Genomic DNA, 17,386 nt, shown 5'->3' with positions numbered 1-17,386 from the left:
AGGAGATAATAATATGAGACTCTTCTGAGTTTGACAACAGTTGCAGTGAAAAAGTTAGGAAGAAAGAATGTATTTCTAACATCCCCGTCTATTATTCAGGCATGTTTGTTACCATTTCACTGTGCCATCACTTCCACTAATACTGAGGTCACCAGGTAATTGTGTTATTGCAAAGTATTTGGCTATTAGGAGTATTTATCACATTATGTCATTTGGGCCTATAGTGGGCTGGATTGTTTGATTTCTCTGATCATCTAGCTGCAGAAATAATTTTTGTTTTCCAGAACAATCCCTAAAATTCTGTATCTGTCCGAGCCTGTATTTTACCCAACCACACCAATTTCCCATCTTTTCCAGGTAGCTCACCCCAAAGTCTTGCACTAATTATTTGGAGTCTTCTTTTTGACAGCACCAAGAATGGATTTTTTTTTTGCTTATAATGTATCAGGTGTAATGTCAGGTGTATCTCCACCTCGTACCAAGCATGTCATATTGGGTGAGCTGAGATTTCTAAGAGTTATGGCCACTCACACCACATGATAAACCGCTGCAAATAAACATGCAACACTTCAAAGCAAAGCACAACCTCCAACCCCAAAGCAGATAGCATTGACACTTCAACCTCAAAATACTACACGCACTATCTCAATATTAATCAGAAAGTCCTTATCTCCAGCATTGCTTTCGACCGTGCTACTATGCAGTTTATGTCCCCATGGTTAGCTGAAAAAATGTTGCTAGCAAGTAAAGCTACTACTTAAAAAAGATCTGATTTCAAGTTTTGGACTATACTAGACTCTTCTGCTCCTCGTTAGGCTGATTTCTACTAAAGCAATCTTTCTAGGCAGTGCATTTACAGATTCTCATAATAACAGCGAAAGCTTCTTAAATGTAAGAAGAAATTTTCTTGTCTTTATTTATGGAGGATGTCCCAAGTATCTTCCTTTGGGTTTTTTTTGCCCTAGCAATGCCTGCATTTTTAAAGGAAGGCTCGATATAATTCACATATCGGTAACTTTGTGGAAGAAAGAAAATCAGCAGGACACTTGAATACTAATTTTATAGTGACAGAATCCCATTGAGAAAAGAACTGGTATCCTATGTTAAAGGAAGGAATAAAACAGTTAATTGCATCAAAAGGTACTGAGAGAAATCACTGTGAGTTGAAATGTCTCAGAGCAATATCACAGCATGATAGTCATTGGGAAAAACCAAGAAGAGATTAGAGTCTGCAAAGGGGGAAAACACAATAATAATGGGAGATTTCATTTCCTTCTAGGAACAAGTCACAACAAGGAGGGCAAAGGCTAAATTATTAGACCCATAAACAACTACCTATTAAAGCAATGAATCGGATAATTCGCAAGAAGAGAAGCAGCTCTTGGTTAAGTCTGGAAAGTGCATTAGGCGTGGATCAAAATTTATCCATCACTGTAATAAAAACCACAATATACTTGTACACACCCATATAGGAGCCAAGTAACCAACAAAATCCATCTTATTAAATTCAGGACAGCTGCAGGCAGGTAGAGAAATCTCACCCAGCCAAGTCTAGAATTCCCAGACAGAGTGGAAATGGAGGAGACATTTGCAGGGTCATCCCCAGCACTACACATCTTGGAGGGAGGTAGTAACTGTGGCTGAAATCTCTTTCAGCTACATCTGCAAAGGTGGGGAAGCACTGGCCAGCTCTGCGCCTTCCAACAGACCCTCGATGATGCTCAAGTCTGATCTTCCAACTATATATTTTTTTTCTTTTAGGATTTTAAACCTTTCCATGTTGGTGGTTTTTTCCTCTTGAATCCCACTAATGATCGCCGTCTCAGCAGTCCTACCTCTGTACCTGCCTTTCTTATCTCACCTGGCTCTGCTCTGTACCTTTTCTTGCAGCTCTTTCTCCCAACTTAGCAAATTCCTCAGCAGTTTGAGATGAGTTTGATGCAGCTGGGTCTCCTGAACTCCTGGGAGAGGAGAGGAGGGGGGTTATGGAGATGGGATTACAGGCAGGACCGAAAGGCTGTGAATAAACTCTTGATTTTCACACTGTCAGAAGAGTCACCAGCCTTGGTTGGGACCCCTCATCATACCGACGGGCAACCTGGAAAAGGTGAACAGCCAAGGTGATAAAATTTGCTGCCAATCTCAAATTATTCAGAGTAATCAGAAGCTGAAAGCAAAGAAGTTGCAGAAGGATGGCATAACGCTGGCTGGGTGATGGGATGGCAGATGGGACCCAGTGTTAATGAATGCAAAGCAATGCACGCAAGAGAAAATAGCACTAAGAAAACACACACAGCGGCAGGCTCTAAATCAGCTGCTTCCATTAAGGAAAGAGATGCTGCATTCATTGTGGATCATTTTCTAGAAATGCCTACTCAGTGCTCTGAAGGAAGCAAAAAAGCAAAGAGGCTGCTAGGAAATATTAAAATTAAAAAAAAAAAAAAAAAAAAAAAACAACAACCAAAAAAAAACCCAAACCAAAAAACCCAACAGAAAACGTAATATAAATCCAACATTTACATGCACCTTTGAGTGGCAATCTGCATTCCTGGGCATCTCATCCCCTCCAAGAAGCAGCAGTGCAATGCAAAAACTTAAAGAAATCAGATGTGTTGACAGAAAAGAGACAGCTGAAGGGGACCCTGAAAGCGTTTACCATCCAAAATGGTATAAAAAGGTAAACAGGGAATTCTCATTTTTCTCCCTGGTGATCTCTATGAAGGTGCAAAACGAAGCAATGCTGGAGGAAAAAAGCAACCTTTAAATGCTTCATTTCATATAATTTCCCTTAAGCTTTGATAGCATTTTTTGCTGGATTTTGATCATTTGTACTACGTATTATAGATTTCCGCTGAGGATGAGGGTTGTTAATACGCCGAAATGGCATTAGAGGGCAGTGCGTCGCAACCTAAGCGGAGATCTTTGGGGTGACAATCCTGTTGCAGGAAACTCCCCCAAAACCGCTGGGGATCAGGAGACGAGAGCAGTTGCCACCCCACGCAGGTGGAAAATGGTGGGGACCACAACGTGGCACAAAAGCAAAACATCAGGGCTGCTCAGAGAAGTGTTGATTGGGTTGAAAAGGTGGTTAGATCCTATCAGATGTTTATGGTTTCCAGCCAACGGTGGAGGTCCCACGTAGAGAATCAACCCCACTGCAGAACACATTTTTTGTGGTGACCCTGGCAGCACCTTCAAACCTTTTTGGATTTTTTTTTTTTTTTTTTTTTTTTTTTTTAGAAAATACCTACTTGATTATCACTGGTGTCTTCCCAATGACCTTCAGCATTGTCTGTGTGGCAAAATGAAATATGAAGAGGACAGTGCCAGAAGAAAATTTGTGCTGGCTTGGAAAGATTGGCTTAGGTTTGCTGGCTTAAAAAAACAAAAAAAAAACAACTTGAAGGCGTAACAACCTGAAAGAATTGAAAATAGTTAGAAAGGCATTTGAAATATTATTTCTTCTACTAAGGGAACAGCTGAAAATGTCACTGTGAAAACAATGAAGAAAACAGTGTATTTTTGCCATATAGAGAATGATCCAAACCCCCAGAAAATTGTGGCTTTTTTTCACCTAGTTTTTACTCCACATTTTTACCTAGTTTCATATTTTGGCTGAGTTCCATAATGAAAATGACTAAGAAGTGTCTCAGAGCAGAAATACTTCATCACAGATGAAGTTTCCAGCACACATATTTCAATATTTTTGATCACAACTAAAGAAAGCTCCGTTGCTACTGACACGGCACAGCGAAGTGGTTTTGTTTGGCCAGCGATGGGGAAAAAAATGCTATAAATGAGGAAATGACCATTTTGTCCTACCGTCACTGTCTCAAGCTTGTTTGAAGAACTGAGAAAACATGTTGAAAATGTAACAGTGAAAATATTACACATGACTAGACTCGGTACAGATGGGACGTCTGCTGTCACTCAGAGGAAAAAAAATGGTTGTGCTGCTCTGCTAGAGCAAGGGTTTGGATAGGAAGTTTTTTGATCCCCCTGCATTAGCCATAAAGAGGGTCTTTGTGCTAAAGATGTAGGTTTCTTACATGCTTAAAATCCCACTGACAGGGACATTAATAAAATCGGAGGGATTTTAGGAGTTTTGTGTTTGCTGGGAGTTGGACTCGATGATCCTTATGAGTCCCTTCTAACTTGAGACATTCTGTGATTCTATAATTTTATGAAAATGAAGAGAGGGGGGAAAAAAAAAAAGAAGACTTAAACGTCCATTGCATTGGTCATCAGGTTTAAAACTAAATAGCTTTGAGAAAGATTTTGGATGCCAAGGCAAACAGCGAGGGAGGATTTGGAAGAGAAGGAGAAAATCAGCTTTACAAGCTGGCTTGCCTGCCTTCCCAGCCATGACTGTGCGTGCCTGCGGTGAAAGCTTTCTCTCTAGCGCTACCGTCTGTCTTTTAGTTTTCTCTTCTATCAGAGCCAAACCTTGGCTGAACCATTATTTTTTTCCAAAAATTCAATAGCTTCCACTCCTTTTTAAAGATCAGGTGATGTTAAGTACTGCAGTGGAGAACCTTTGCTGTTAGACTTGCCTCCAGGTTTGAAGATTTTATGCCAGGAAAGGTCATTGGTTAAATTCACTGAACCTTTCACCACGCAACAGTGCTGATTCCCCTTTAGAATCATTTAGCCCCTTTGATTTTCCATCCTAAAAATATTGCTTCCATCTACTGCAGGTTTAATAGTGACGCTAATGCATTTCCTATGGGTTTGAGAGCCTGACTTGAGACTGCTTGAAGGATTCTGGGCATCTATTCTCTGCAAATTAAAATATCTCAAGTTGGGTACTCAAAAACAGAAGGAGTCTCAGACAGCAATTTTCAACATCGGTTGAAACATGTGAATGAAAGCTCCCTCCAAATTTACAGGTACGTTTTTTGAACTGAAATACAATTCTGGATTTGAGATTAAATTCTAAGAACTGTGGGTTGTTACTGAGCGATATGACATCACTCTGGAAATGCACCGGTACTGATGATTTACAGATAGGTAAGGTTACCCTTCCGCTTGCTGCAGATTTATATCAAATTCTTGTGAACAACCGTTTTCAGTCCAAAACAGCTGAATCCAAGAATTTAAGGTTCAAAGAGAATCCCTGAGCTCCTGTCGATGGTCACCATGGCACTCTCAGCATAACCAGGATTATTTTGTGTCAGTAGCACATTGATGGGCACTAAGACACTCATGGATAGTAAAAGGTTTGTGCAGTCTCCACCCTTGGAGGTTTTCAAGCCCCAGCTGAATAAAGCCAGGTGGGATCTGATAACCAGCCTTAGGTTCACTAGCAGGTTGGACCAGTCCTTTTCCAATCTCAATTATTCTGTGAGTCTGCGATTATTTCTGTGGCTCTGTTACTTGGTATAATTCTACAGAGAGGTGAGACAAAAGAGAAGACTTAGCTCCAGGCTTGCTCTGGATTACTGACCAAGTGCTCTGACCACTGGGAAGTTGTGCAAAAGGAGTTCTCCTCCTCCTCCTCCATTGCTTATTTAGCTCAGAAATGGCATGCGTAGTATAAAATGCAAGTGGATGAAGGCACCTGCTGTGTTTCTTGAATCAGCCACCTGCTCACCTCATCCCAGTGAGTTTCCTATTGCCTGATTCCAGGTGACACCTTGTTCTCCATAGAGGATCACCATGTCAGATGTCCAGATAAGACTTCTTAGGTCAATGGAAACAGGTGGATATTGCCTTTGAGCTCTCTGAATTACTCTAGGAACACTCTGTATTCTTGCTAGTGACTGCATGGAGAGGTCAAACACTTAAGACGGCTATTCTAAAATATCCTGTAAGATAATATTACCCAGGCATCTAAAAGGGGTAAGCCACTTAAATAGTCCTCCCATTTCTGATCCTCAGCCTACCTCCCACATAGTGATACTGATCCTATGCAGTTCAACACCCTAGTGCAAGCCCAACTGTTACAATTCCACAGAATCACAGAATGATCGAGGTTGGAGGTCATCTTGTCCAACCAGCTGCTCAAGCAGGGCCACCTAGATCCAGTTGCCCAGGACTGTGTCTAGACAGCTTTTGAATATCTCCAAGGAGGGAGACTCCACAACCCCCCTGGGTAACCTGTGCCAGTGCTCAATCACCCTCACAGTAAAAAAAGTGTTTCCTGATGTTCAGAGGGAACCTCCTGTGTGTCAGTTTGTACCCATGGCCTTTGGTCCTGGCACTGGGCACCACTGAACAGAGCTTGGCTCTGTCCTCTTCGGACCCTCCCTTCAGGTATTTATAAATATTGATAACACCCCTCTGAGCCTTCTCTTCTCCAGGCTGAACATCCCCAGCTCTCTCAACCTTTCCTTATATGTGAGATGCTCCAGTCCCTTCATCATCTTCATGGCCTTTCACTGGACTCTCCCCAGTATGTCTATGGTCTTTAGGATGGATTCAGGCCTCCTTATGGAAGTGCTGGTCTCCAGTAATGAGATGTATTACCCAAGCTGGTAATTTCACATAATTTAAAGGTTGGTCTTCTGAAGAGTATCACAAAATCTCACCTAGGCTGTGCAAGGGATTGACAACTTTTGAACAGAAGTTCAGCTTCTTTTTCTTGTATATAGCCTTTTGTGCTGGGACATGTTCTTGTCTGTTTATTTCTATGGCTTTCATCCTGTGTGGGGAGTGTGCGGTATCATTGGCCCAGAAGTATGTCCAAGTAAATAGCATTGAGGTGAATTTTTGAAGCTAAGATGAAGCTGCAATGTGTAGAATCTGTTGAATGAAGGACTGCTGGTTTGGAGTAGTCCTAGAGGACTTGGAGAGTCCTGGAGGACTTACACATCAACCCTTGAAGATCATCTCTGCCACAGAGGTGCTAAATGCAAACAGGGACAGGTATATTGGAACATCCTCATCCTTGACGTTGGGAATGGACCAGTCTGGTCTAAACGGTATGACTCTGCTTTAGGATTCAGACCTTCAGCAAGCCCCAGGCAGCATTTCCCAGCTGTTTCGCAATGATACTTCCCATCCCAGAGTAGGAATGTTTATGTTGGATATATGGACATATAAGATCAAGTAAGATGTCTTATAGAATTATACTATAATTCATCTCATCCAATTTTAGCTATCTAAAACTGAGATGCTCAATAAGTTTTCAAGCATAGGCTATGGCCAGGTGGTGAATCATCTCTAGAAGACAGTCCATGGAACAGCACTGTCTTAATTTACTGGGACAGTTTCCATATTCCACCTTATGTGCCAGGGGTTATTTTTGTTCATAGTTTTCATTTTATAGAGAACTTTGTGTGCGTTGGGGGTTTTGGTAACTCTACAATTCACAACATACTGCTGTAGTAAGAAACAAACAGCTGTGTGTTTATTCAAAGTATGCCATCTAATACAAGAGAGCAAAACTTTTATCTTGCATGTTATAAAACAATCCAATGACTGGAATTTAAGACAAGATTAAGGACAAGAGCAGATTATTCTGCATTTTTCTAGGGGGGATTTCTTGCCTCTTCCTTTGGAGATATTATCCTGATTATTGGAAAATGGCCTGACACTGAACTACATTGATGGGGAATCTGGCCCAGCCTAGCAATTCCTATGTTTCTTAAGAAAAAGCACTGTAGCCAGAGATAGACTACCATGAAGTCCTTAATGATCTGGTCCCCTGGCAGCATGGAGGGCAAATGAATGAAATTGAGTACTAAACTTTCATCTTTTAAAATACGAACATGTTCACCGTGTCTCTTGTTTTTTCTTTTTACACTCTTTCACTTTACGTAAAACAAACACCTTAACCATAAGTGTGCAATGGCCAGGTATGAACATCGTCCATCCTTCTGTTCCTGAAAAACAAGGCAGACATCAGAAAAAAAATTACCCGCTCTTCAGGTAACAGCCTTGTAAACAGCATTATCTCCCCTGTCAGAGCAGACCACATGCGCGTAAAAGGATGTGTTATCAAAAATATCTATAATGGTGACCTTAAAAAAGTACAAGAAGTGCTAATGAATTTCTTGTTATTTTAGAAAGGGACTTTCTTCTCCGTTGGTGCAGAGAGCTTCCTGAAGCAAAAACAAATGAAGCTTTTCTCTCTTTCTTTTTAAATATAAGGTAGAAAACTTTTCAACTAAGCTTCTGCTCAGTTGTGTCCTAGCTAATCATAATTAGGAGGCGATGCTCCGAATTAAGACTTTTAAAGTGCTGTCTTTGCTCAAAGACTGCATGACAGTAAGCAGGAGAATATAGAGACATCTCTGCAGTTACAATCAAGATTGTTATCAACAATTTATTGTTATCAACAGCAATTGGCAGGGGGGAGGGCAGGGAAGTGTCTTCCCCAGGCCACATTTGGAATTAGTGGAGGACCCAAAATTAGGATGAGGTGCTTTTAGCTGTCTCCTCTGGGCTTATCCTTCTGATGCTCGTTGCCTACAGAAGGACCTGCTGCTATGAAACTCTGCCTCTCTTAGCTCATCTGGTTTCTCAGTTACATTTGTTGTTTACAATTTCTCCTTTTCAACCCCTTTGTTGGAGCTGGACATTGCTTGGATGGAGCCTTCCAAGGGCTGAACCAGGATGTCCCATCATGTGGAGCTCGTGGCAATTCTCATGGTGATGAGTCAGTACCAGCAGCTCTGCTCTGACAATGTCACTTTTCGGGGAGCGTGAGACGCTGAGGTTTGGCTATGCGCAGCCGTTTGGGATGCCAGAGGAACCAGGCTGCAAACCCAATTGCATTAGAGCAGGTGCAGTTACCTCCTCCCTCCTGAAACCCAAAGGAGAATTTTTTTCTTCTGAGCTTCTCCTGCTAAAAATTATACGATATGTTAATGCTGACTGACACTGCTGGCCACACTAAGTCACAGTGAGAAGAGAGAAGGTTTGGCACCGAGCTGAAGCAAGCTATATCCGTGGTACTTGTCTGGTTTCACCTTGTTTTCTTCTCTGCCCTGTATGGTTGATTTAGCAAAGCTGTAGGGCAGTGAGTATTGAAGACACAGCAGAAATAATCCAAGACTCTGTCACACTGCAAAACTTGATAAAGTGAAAAACGGAGCAAGCTATACATAACAATATCTGGGCCAAGAACTGGGAGAGAAACCATTCATTTTAATGTCTTCATGCAAATCTTTAATTTCTTAATCTTCTTAATTCCACCTAAGAAAGATGATACAGATATGATCATCTTGGTGGACATGGATTGAGCACTAAAGAGCCAAGCAGGTAATATTTTCATATTATCCTTTATCTGTTCTTTCTGTAGTATCTGAACTGCATATATCTGGCATGGCATCTGGAGTACTTTCCTCTTCTAACTTTAAATAAACTGACAAAACACTCCAAACTGAAGAGGCTCAGTGTCTGGCTTTTATTAGTCACATCAAATATTTTGGGTTTTCCACTTGCTCAGCTAATGAGATTTTTTTAATTTTTTTTTTTTTTTTTTTTAGGGCTACTCTTTGTATCATACAGGTAACAGATGCAATGAAGATGGTTGTGAGGACATCTGAGCGAGGAGGGGCTGTTAGAGTCTGACTGATATGAAATAAATCAGCCCTGGAAAATCTTGTCCTCTCTTCACTGCTTCAACACAAGTGACATCAGTCTCTGTGTAACATGAGGCCATACGAACTCCCCCACCCCCAAAATCCTCACTTTTAGAGACTTCTTTCTTCTACTTTGAAAAAAAAAAATACATATTTTGAATAATTTCCTACATTAAAAGAAAGTTACAGTTGCAGCCCTCCAGATGAGGAAATGTTGATGTCTGGGAATTAGAAATAAAGAAATTTAGGAGCTTGGAGCATGCGCCTTAGGACAGAGCCTGTAATTACAAGATTGTTTAATACTTTCTTCATACGACCCTATAGGGCCGTCTGCAGTTACAAACATGCAGTGATCAAAATAGACAGGACTTCAGAAGGGCTGAACTGTGATAGAGGTATCAATAGAGAAGAGCATGCGTATATGTCCAGAAGAGATATAGAAGATCCTACATTTTGCTTTTTCGTCCCATTTCTTGCCTGCGGCGTTGCTGTACCCTTTCAAAGCACAAGACTGTCCCGCACATGATGGGATTCTGCTGGATGAAAGTGGTCTCCAGCAAAGTCTGCACATTTCTTGTGCAGTTGGGAAATGCAATCAGATTCAATTTTTTGGAAGAATAACTACAGGGCATGGAATATGAACTGCTTTATGGAAGTAACTCCTACACTTCATTAGCATGTTTTACAGTCAGCTTGATCCTGTCTAGGTCACCTTTCTCCTTCCTTTTCCTCCCAAGCACTGGACAGGCACTGACCGTTGGCAGCCCTGAAGAGCACAAGTGTTAAGGTTGGTGAGGACATCTTGGACCTTTCAATACTACAGATTTGCCTGCTGCAGTTCATTGCTTTTACCTTTAATTGCATTCACCTTCAAGAGTGAAGTTGCCCAGAGCTCAGCCCCAAAACCTGCTGTGCTCCAGTATTTATAACCTGTGCACTGCAAAAGCCAGAGGCATGGTGGGGTTGGTGATAGATTGGGACTTTTCACAAACATAATGACTTATCTGTGTGAAGGGGATAAATCTGACAGTAGGGAGATTATTTTTGCTAAGGTCCCTAAGTGCTGGGAGATAGTCATAGACACCGAGGCAACGCAGGGCAATTTTCACTGCTAATTACAGTAGATGGACTTTGTTTGTGACAGTCAAAAGCCAGGTGCGAAGGTTTGGTGGGGATCCTCAGAACAAATGTGATATCTTCAGCGTTTGGGTGTTTGGCTCGTTTGTAGCCAGCGTGGAGAAGCAGGCAATGCCGCGGCGCAGTTCATCTCACCCAAATGCAGACATCTAAAATAGGTCATCTGAGCTGTGCCTACTCCATTGACTGTGACGGCAGACAGGTGACTAGCTCAAAAGTCTGTGTCTGCACCAGCATCTAATATTAAATGAGAAAAGATGAAAACCACCTTGTTGACCCCAAAGTATTTTCTTGTCTGGCAGTCAAGCTTCCCTCTGGAGAAAGAGATGAAGTGCTCAGAAATCCCCAACAGGCCCGTTGGGTTACTCAGAGCTTGGCACCTCAAACTTCCATCATCTCATGGTGATTTGATAATCCCAAGGTCTCCATCCCAACCCCACACCTTCTCCACTGCACAAATAGTGCTCAGTCCATGAAAATGGTACTAGGATAACAGTAACAAAATGGGTCATGGAAATCTAACCCGATGGAAAGGATACCCGTCAGTTAGGTATTTATTTAATACTTCACCCTTAAATTTCTCGCTTCAGATGTGCAGCTCTGTTTACTAGAATCAGTGCTCCTTCACTAGCCAGAGCAATGCTTAATTGCCCCATTTTAGATTGCCTTCATCTACAACCCCTTGAATGCGGATGTGACAGCAGTATTTGAGAGCAGCTGAATGTGCATCAGAAAAACATCCTACAGAGAAAATCCTAGAGCAACCACAGGAAATTATGATTTTAAAATGATGTCCTGAAGCATGAAATCTGACTTTTGTAGCATAAGCTCAGCCTGAGTCACTCTGGCAATAATTTGAACGCTTGCTCATGATACTGTAAGAAGAGGCTTGGGAACTCTTCAATAAGATGTTGCAAAAATGTCCTGAGCCTCATTAGGAGCAAAAAACAAGGCATGAACCTTTATCCTGCAGTGAAAAAAAGGGTCAGCTCTAATAATTTATGCTCAAGAAGGAAAAACTCATATTATTTTCTGTTTCTTTAGCCTGGCTGATGTAAAAAATGTCTCCTGACCTTTCTACATTCAGCTTTTCATTCTTTCACCTTGTACTTCCTTCCTGAGGACCACATCAATTTTCTCACTCATACACGAACATTTCTTGGTTAGTGGTTAGATGTAGAAACCTCCAAGTTACTCTAGCTGAAGAACTTTTCTAAATATTTCCTACCACTACTATTCGCATTTAGAAGTTCCTTTTTTGCATTTCTCTAAGGAATCCTCAAAATCTGCTCAGAAGTTCAGAAGTTTTTTTACTGTCAGGGAAAAGGCACTAGATTAAGATCATCTAAGAACTGAAATGCAACCATTTACATTTATTTCTGTGGCATAGTATTTAGCCCCAGTTCTTGGAACATCTACAACAGCTTCCTATGGGGTGGTAAATTCAGAGCTGACTCAACAAAATTGATACAGCTGAGATTAACTATGCCTTCACAGAACTAAAGCAAGGCACTGAACTGTGCTTTCTTAAAGAGAAGCATCTAACCCGCTCATAAAACTAAAGAAGATGTAGAAAGCTGCCTTATGACTTGCGGCAGAAAGATTTCTAATGATGGTCTTCAACCATGGGATGTTCACTTGGTAATGAGTGAATAAAGTAATAAGGGCCAAAGATGGGATGGAAATAGCATAATGTAACAGTCTGTGCTTTAAAACTTGTTGGAGGTCAGGTTTGTTTCCTCTGATTTTAGATGTGTATAATAAAGGGCATCTATGTATGAGTTTATCAATCAGCTAGATCCTCTTTATTTTCAACGGGGCAAAACAAATACAGGGCATGTTCCATCAGACCTATTTAAAATATCTTTTTAAGATACAGCCCTGCCCTAGTTGAGTCTACTTGTCTTCACTGACGGTAACAGGAGTCTAGACGGCCAGCTCAGGTGTTTGTCTCCCATGTGAGTCCTCAAACATGTTATGACTCCCACCTTTGGTGTCTAGTTATCAGATAGGGAAGAAAGCCGCCTTCTTGGTTAGACAAAGGCAGAACTTACATACTCACTGTCCAAGATGGATATTATGTAGACTTTGTGTCTGAATTTTATGGCAACAATGCCATTATGTCATCCAAACCATGCATTTGTTCATTTAGTCTTAGACCCCAGTATAGTCACAGTCCCCTTTAAAACTGAAGGTTTTTAGTTTTAAAGTTTAGTTTTAAAAGTTTAGTTTTAGTTTAGTTTTAAAGTTTTAAAACTGAAGGTAGCTCTTTTCTGGGCTAAAGAAGGGATAATTGATAGAAAAATCAGTCAGATACTGAGACTGCCTGGAGATGGGTTAGATGGCAAGTAAGAGCTAAGGATAATGCAGAAGGACTTTCTCTGGCTATAAATTATAGGGTTAGAGCACTGGTTGCAGCTTGCTGGGTGTGAGTCTAGATGAAGTGAGGAGGAAGAGCACAGTCTTTACCACACCCAAGACTTTAGCACTGGAAGAAAATTTGAGGGGTCATCTAGTCCATGCCTAGGCACAATCAGCTCCACCTCTATCACTGCTGAAGATTTACCTTGTTCCCTTTTCCATCATCATTCCTCAGACATTCTCAAGTTATTCAGTCTTTCCTTTTAGGAAATGTTTTCTAGATCCCCTTGTCATTCTTACTGCTTTCCTCTGAAGTGTCTTCTGCTGGTCCACATATTTCTGAATGTGTAGTACCCACAACTGGGCACAGCATCCTATCCATGGCTTTATTGTCAGAGCATAAAACAAGGGATGGCTTTGCGTGTGTTATACATTTCAGAATTAGATTTACATTTTTTATGTGTGACATTGCCAATTGGTCTTCTGCACATAAGACCTGGTTCATTTTTGGAAGAACAGCTATCTAATCAGTGATGCCACTACTCCATTTCACAGCTGTTTTATTCTGCCTACATATAATATTTGCATTTATTCTTTAAATTGCATCCTGGGTTTTTTTTTTTTATCATCTAGTGTATTGAGGTGACTTTGAATTTCCTTCCTGCTCTGTAATATATGCATGGTCTCTCCTGGCTTATCATCTTCTGCAAATGCAGTAAAGATTGTCTGTATCTGTCATCCAGATAACGGTGGAAAATACTGAATAGCCTAAGACCCACGTTATAACCTGGGGAACACCTTTCAATACATCCTTCTCTTCTGACAGTTAATCGGTGCCACTCAATATGCTCTTCCATTTGACACAGTTTTGAATCATTTTAAGGGCGTTTTCTTTTCAGGAATTTTCCAATCAATTTTCTACTCACTTTATAATTCCACTAGGTTATATCTCCATAACTTGACGGATAGTGTAAACATTCTTACTAAAGTCAAGCAAAGAGACAGGGTGTCTTGGATAAGGAGCTCACTACAGAGGCTGTCTTAAGACTTGTGCACTTTACAGGATTAAGTATAATTGATTAACTGTAACTTGATGGTAACAAAAAGGAGAAGGGAAGGAACAAATATGAACATGCAATAATATACTTAATTTATCAGTTTATTTTAAGGTCCCGAAGTTTTTCTGTTCAGGCCAGAGGAATGATGATTGCAAATAAGAATATCTATAGAAGAAAGTTATCTGTACTATGCAGCTGTATTTGCATGGGAAAGTATAAAAGAACCCAATCTAGGCATTGCTGTGTTAATGAAGTTGTGGCAGTACTCACTACATGGAAACTAAATATATCCAAAGAGTTTTTCATGTAAGCCAGAAGCTCAGCCAGACACTTAGATCTAAGGACAATAAGTTTAAAAATTAAGTCTCCTCCTGATCTGCTCATTAGACACTGTTTTATTGCAATAATGATAATAACATGCTTGGTGTTTGATTCCCACAGGGCAATACTAGGGGATGTTTGCATGCTGATCTGATGATTTTGGAGAACATCATCAACAGCCAAAAAAGCCAACACAATGTTGGCTGTCATCCTTGGGAATGGGACAGAGAAGATCATTTTGCTGCCATATAAAAACTTGGTCGGCCTACATATGGAGTAGCTGGTGCCATCGTGGTCTCTGCATCTCAGAAAGGATCTAGTGGATTTGGAGAAAGTCCAGAGAAGGACAACTAAAATAATCATGGGGATGAAGCAGTTGCCTTACAAGCAGAGACAGCAAAGGTATCATGGAGGTGAGGGGTATGGTGAATGCAGACCATTAGCCACCAAATCCCACAATAACAGAACCAGGAGACATTTAGTAGGAGATCAGTTTAAAACAGGTAAAAGGATGGATTTATCCCAACATTGAATCCTGGACCCTCAAGGTTCCCTTTCAGTTTCATGGTCCTCACGTATTTATCACAGAACTTGGCATCAGTGAAAGGAATAGTTAATAAGAGCATAATGAACCATGTCCAGGACGTTTGACAGGGAAGACTGTTCTCAGTCACTAAATAAGCAATTTAAATTCTCTTTTGAAATTCAGTATGTATTTTCAGGGTGGATTTGTCTCATCCAGCTGTAGCTGCCTAAAAGGCCTGTGTTTCGTTTAAACTAGTTATGCTGGTTTAATGGTTGTCTGCAGATGGGAGGGAGGGACAGAAGTTCGGATGGGTGATTCATCCCATAGGTGTTGATGTCCAGAAGAGGAGGTGAATCACTCTCTAGATGCACTTTTTGACTCTCTCCATTGATTCAAGGGGGAACTTTGACAACTACATTGACCATACAACTCCCTCTTGACTCAAACCTAAATCCTTGTTGACCTTGCAAATATGCTCCATTTAAGATGTAAAATTTGTGCGCCTCATGTCAGCTCTGTCTCACTTTTACGGGAAATAAAAAGCAGTTAAAAACAGTTTGGCCATTATAAATAATTAGGTTGGGTGAAAAAATCTCTGATGATCATTTCTAGCACGTGGTATAACTAAGGCTTCCCCATACCTCTATTTACCACTATTTACCACTGCTTTGAACTAGGCAGGGTTGCAATAAGATCGTAGTGGTGTCCATTCTTTAACCTGGCTTGGTTTTGCTTGCAACATCAATGGATTTATAAAACAAGCAATTCCCAACTGAAAATTTAATACCACTGCTTTATTTGAGATGCTAAAGTAATGGAGCCATGTCTCCAAAGTCTCAGGGGATCTTGATATAGGCATCTATGAATTTTTGTTTTCTCCTCAACCTCTAAATGATTCTGGTTCTTTTTTTCTTTTTTTTTTTTTTTTGTTTCCCATGAGATAAAACTGCATCAGATACACTGTAAAATCTGCTTACAGCCTCCACTACTCAGACCTCTAGACCAAACAAGTTTGTGCACGAAGAGTTTTAAAACCACTTGCAGGATTTCAAAAGGCCCTTGTTAAACTTAGACCTAAAGAAGGCTGGAGCTGTGTTTGTGTTTTACTTCCTGGCAACTCCATTTCTGCATCTTTCTTGGTCTTGTGGCATTGTATAAAAATAACTTTCATAATCTTGTCTGTGGTGACCCGGGCCATGTGACAGTCTCTTTTCCTCCAAGGTCTCTGCTGAAAAAAAGGACTTCTCTGAGCAGCAAAACTCTGGTGATCAATGGAAGAAAGTCAATAACCAACAGAGACACCAGCACCTCCTTTCCCCCTGTACCTTCCTAGATGCTCAGGATGCTCCTATTTTCCTCCATTGCTTTTCAGGTTTCCACTGAGTTTTCACAGCGCCTCCCTTCCTTTATTGCCACACACCTTTGTTGCTAACATCTAATGTTAATAATCCAAATTATAATGCTAATTAGGTTTTTTTTTTTCCTCATAAACTCCTGTTCTTTCTGTGTCTTGATGATTTTCCCCTTTGCCGGGTCCCTCTGTTCTCACCTTCCCCATCTCTGCCGTGCTCTGCCTTGTGTCAGTTGCTTGCAGAAGCAGCACTGTTTTTTCCTGGAATCATTCAGCGAGCTGACCTATTTCACAAAGCTGACCTAACTAATTGCTCTCATAAGCGGTAACCGTTTTTTTCTGACCTTTAAAAGGTCTAAATGCTGAGTTACGGGTCTTTCTCATGCAAACTGTGCTTGTAGCAATTAGCCACCCGGGGTCACCGTTCCTTCCAGTACAACAACTGACTGTACATTGCATGTTCTCACTAGGATAAAAACTCGGTTTTTCTAATAATATCTTAGTGGCTATTATCCACCTACACTGAAATTTGCTGCTTGAAAGCAAATGGCTGTAGGGAAGAGGGAGCACATCTCAGGTCACTTGCAGAAAAAAGACCAAAGGAAAAATTCAGCTCGTTGAGAATCTGCGTCTGCAGTCCAAACTGCTGCCCTCTGCTCAGAGTTTGCAATCATTAATTGACCAGCAGGATTTTGAATAGCTGAGAGAGGCAGATTGAGCTGAAGGACTGCAGAAAAGGTCCCCAGTCTTTGTCTCCATGGTGCAAATAGCTATGAAATTAAATAGTTTGACCAGGCAAGAAATAGAAGGAGATGCTGGCAAGTAAATCCCTGCACCTCAAAAGAACAGACCCCATGTTTAGTAAGAGAAGACAAATTGTGATAAAAAGTCTGGGATTTCTTTCCAGGTAATGTAACAAATATGTTTTACCAACCCAGATGGCTGCAGTTCTGCATATGCAGTTGCCTATCTTCAGGTATCTTGGAAAAAGGTGAAGAATTGGGAGTTGAAGACTTTTCAGACAGATGTTTCAAGAGCAAATCTCTCAAAGAAGTCCTTCAGTGGGCTTTGGCATGAGTGTTTCCTATTATGCTATTAAATC

The sequence above is a fragment of the Balearica regulorum genome, chromosome 1 (assembly GCF_011004875.1).
Source record: "Balearica regulorum gibbericeps isolate bBalReg1 chromosome 1, bBalReg1.pri, whole genome shotgun sequence".
Lineage (NCBI taxonomy): Eukaryota > Metazoa > Chordata > Aves > Gruiformes > Gruidae > Balearica > Balearica regulorum.
The sequence above is the reverse complement of the archived record's forward strand: the minus strand, read 5'-3'. Positions refer to the sequence as shown.